This window comes from Neofelis nebulosa, chromosome 8 (genome assembly GCF_028018385.1).
Source record: "Neofelis nebulosa isolate mNeoNeb1 chromosome 8, mNeoNeb1.pri, whole genome shotgun sequence".
NCBI classification, from domain to species: Eukaryota; Metazoa; Chordata; class Mammalia; order Carnivora; family Felidae; genus Neofelis; species Neofelis nebulosa.
The window spans coordinates 71909897-71914159 of NC_080789.1; the positions used below are offsets into that span (position 1 = coordinate 71909897).

Consider the following 4263-nt stretch of genomic DNA (forward strand, 5'->3'; position numbering starts at 1 on the left):
AGAATAAAACCTGGAGTGAGTAAGCAGCAAACAAATGTTAGTATAATTGTTGGTGGCTCTGCAAAATTTAAGAGTAGAGATTATCTGAAGTGTACGTGCTGACCTGAGTGTAGGCTCAGCCCTGCCCACTTCACTGAGGATCGTAACCCTAGAGACAGCTCAGCGCATCCCCCCCAGTCACAAAGGCCCTGCTCTGTCCACTGCCACCCAGTGAGAAGCCCCTCACACACAGCTGTCACCAGGACAGCAAGAGCCGCCCAGTCATACAAGGCAAAGTTTCAGGGCTGAGAATGCTCTGTGGGGCCGACCAATGAGAGATATGATGCTGGAAAGAACCAGCAGATAAATGGTTTACCCCTAGTCCTCCTATAATGGATTGTTTTGAGATGCAGCATATGGCCTCTCAGATGTCCCATCAGACAAAGCAGTCAGCTGTGCCTTCTGCGATGCTGTGGTCGGCCTGGTAATGGACCTCTTGGTTTTTGTTTTCTCTCCTTCTTTATCTCACTTTGCCTTTTCTCTCACTCTGGATTTCTTGGAATAATGCCTTGCCAGTATAGGATTAACAGATAAATGTTTGTTCAGTTCCCTTTGCTCTCCCCCCGCCCCCCGACCCTCCCCCCTGCACGTGTGCGCTCTCTCTCTCTCTCTCTCTCTCTCTCACACACACACACACACACACACACACACACACACACCTTCCTCAAATATTTCCTCAAATGTATCCAGAAGCTCACTGCAATGCCCTGCCGCCTCTTTTTCTTCAGAGTTTCACATTTAGGGCGCTATTATGAACCTTTCTAAACACCCACTCTCATCACTTGGGTGGCAAAGATGTTGTCACAAGATAAATAGGGTTATCATATGAAGAAGAAAAGTTAATTTGATTTCATTATCTGTTCAAAATAAACATAGCTAAGAGCCATTCTCTGGAAATTTTTACTTTTCTCATGAATCTTATTTTTTAAAATCATTCTCATTTTCTTGTTTCTACTTGTTTAAATATAGTCCCAAATGTAATTTTATGCAGTATTAATTTCACTATTAAGCAGTTACCAGTTGAACATTTGTTAAATAAGTGATAGTTTAAATATGTTTTTCAATTCCCCTCTAATTCAGCCACTATATATTTAGTAGCATACTGTACAAAGAAAGTTTACAAATAAAGATATAATATTTATAGTTTTGTAAAGAAACACACATGTAAACTATCAAGGAGGAGAATTCCTTTACTAAGGAATTGCAAAAAGCAAAACCCTTTGTAATATTAATTACCTTTCCTTTATGTGTTAAATGAAGAGGTGACCTAAATTCATTTTCTAACCTCCTCCAGATCTGTTCAATATAAGCACAAATACAGGCAAAAGAAGTCCCAGCTCACAAGTAAATCTTGGTCAGAATTTTTTGTTAATGTTTATCTATTTATTTATTTATGAGAGAAAGAGAGAGCACAAGCGGGGGAGTGGCAGAGAGAGAAGGAACAGAGAATCCGAAGTGGGCTCCAATGTATAGCCTGACGTGGGGCTCAAACCCAGATGAGATCATGAACCAAATCGAAGTCGAAGGCTTAACTGATTGAGCCACCCAGGCGCCCCTGGCTCAGTAGATTGACTAATAAGGCTATTTAAAATTTGGAATACATTTTTTCATAGAAACAGTGTTGCAAAATTATGTAGATATCCACATAAACTCAAAAATTATACTTATGTGTCTAAAATAGGTATTTATATGCACTTTTATACCATATATAATGGCAGTAATATTTTTACTACATATAAACACAAGTTAGAAGATTGTTTTTGTGGGAGTTAAAGTCCTTGTGCCAGGCTGAGATGCCAAGAATCCCTTGCCCCAGGCTCAGGCATCAGAACGAGACACTCCCTCTGCAAGACCAGCATTTGCATAGTAAGGTTTGTAGTTTGAGTCCTCCCTGCTCCCCAAGTTGCTAACTCTCTGTGACTACATAATTGCACAATAGAATTAGGTATCTCTTTCCATGAGTCTTCCATAGGCTTAGCTATATCTATTTACAATAATTAAAAACAGTAATATTAATATTAATGCTATTCTACAGAGGTTTTAAATTCAACTCTAGAAGGAGCTACCTTATCCCAGCATAGGTGAAAAATAGACCAGCAGGTCCCCAGCACCTGCTCATTTGAATTTGTATTAATTTGTACCCCATTATTGTTCTTAAAATGGTTTAAAGCAAGTCATGGATTCACTTAAAACATAGCAAGATAATTTATGTTTTTAAAATTAAGAAAAAGTGGACAAAGGGAAAATAAGGTTAGAAGAGTTCAGTGGGACCAGGAGTTACCCTAATGCAGATCATCTAATGCCAAGAAGTCACTTACGCTTGGCAGAGTCCAGCCACTGTCTACAGACTTGCTATCAGCTAGCAGAAAAAGGAAATCTGACCGATCATATGATTCATGGTGTCCACAAAAACAAACCAGTCACATAGGAGTAAACAAGTAATCTTGATACTAAAACTGAGGAATAATATTTCATTTCATATGTGTAGTGAGAACTTTGTATGATGTACTCAGCATTCTTACTTTGTTGCAGGGAGTTTGTAAGACTGTCTTTTATGATAGGCAAATCTATCAGATTCAAAGTGATGCATTCTAAGACAGGCAATCCTAACTTGTCTGACTTAACCAAAGGGGAGAGGGGTGAGTTTTTAGAGATAGGATGGTGCTTTCCAGGATGTCCTCCACAAATATTATTTCTTTCCATTGAGCTTTTAAAGGTATTCAGTGGCAAGGGATTATATATACTTCCTTCCAAGTAGCTGGACAACAGCTGTATTCTGTTGCCAGTTGAGTTTAGGTTTTAGCAGCTGAGCTGTGAGTAGGATTGATATTCTCCGCTGAAGACTAAGAAAACAAACAAGTATAAGCCCCTGCGTAGAAGACCACCAGAGAACTACTTTATGGTGAGTCAAGGGATTAAATAGGCAGGGGCAAGGTTACCCCTCAGAAAGTCATATTTGAACCCTTCAAACAGAGACAGATGAGCTAACCAGAGCACACACAACTCCATGAAGGAATGGCCACAATACTTTTAGCCCGGAAGTATGTAAAAATCAGATATCTCTAACATACACCTTAAAATTCCTAGGTATAGACAGTGGGAGATTATCTTTGACATTTTCCCCTGAGTTTAATGATAATATTTATGAAATGTGCTGTCTCCAGCATTATTCAACAGAATGCATAAAACATATTCTAAACTTTTAAGTTAATTTTCAGGAACCTTGTAAAGACACTTTATAATGGTGAAATTGACCTCAAAAGTTTACTAAGATTCCTTTCCTTACTCATACTGTAAACTTGACACATGCACAGCTATAGATGCAGATGATTTGGGAGATTGGGTGGAAAAGATGCCACTCCTAATAGAAGTCAAGAAACATATACACCTTACTAGTGTCAGTTACTTCTCAATTTACTTAACCTCTTTCTTAAAAAATAAAGGTTGGATACATTGCTTCTTGGCCTTTTGGCTAAGATCAAGTGTAAAAAATAAAGGTTGGATACAAATATCGGTGGCACATTAAAGATGGTCAAAAATCCTTTGCCTTTCCTCCCCTCATAGGTAAAGTTTAATCTCCTTCCCTTGGAATCTAAGCCAGCCTTAGCTACTTACTTGACCAACAAAAGGCCATAGAAGTGAACCTTGCATCTTCTGACTTGATCTTTGGTAGCACTTGCTTTTAAAGCCCTGAGCTGCCATGTGAGAAGTCCAGCTACCCTGAGACCACCCTGCTGTGAAGAAGCCCAAACCAGCCACGAGGAAAAAGAAAGCAATCCTGACCACCAGCTAAAAGGAAAGCAATCCTGACCACCAGCTGTTCCAGCCACCTCACTGCAGGAGTCAGGCATGTAAATGAACTTATCTGGGATGCTCCAGACCAGACCAGCTATCCCCAGCCCCTCGTTGATGCCATGTGGAACCAAAAAAGCCAACCAGCTGAACCCTGCCTGAATTCCATAGCTCATGAAAATCACATGATATAATAAAATGGTTCTTCTGGTTAAGCTGCTAAGTGTTAGTCTAGCAACAAAAGATGGTGGAAGGACATCTGAATCACATGGTGCACTTATGACATGACTGCTTTCTAGAGAACTATTCCGTGAATCAAATGTGTTTGCCTATTTACTTGCACAATAAACGCTTATTCAGCACTACCAATGTGCCAGGCAGTCTGCTAGAAACAGTTATGCGATGTTGAACATGACATTATTCTTGTCCTCA

General features: G+C 39.6%; 1 long non-coding RNA gene across 1 annotated transcript; it reads left to right on the forward strand.

The window, feature by feature from the left end:
* Positions 1-216: 216 nt before the first annotated feature.
* On the forward strand, positions 217-4046 carry LOC131519740 (uncharacterized). Its single transcript, XR_009265766.1, has 2 exons — positions 217-463; positions 3604-4046. It is a non-coding gene; the product is annotated as an uncharacterized LOC131519740 (long non-coding RNA).
* The last annotated feature ends 217 nt before the right edge of the window (positions 4047-4263 follow it).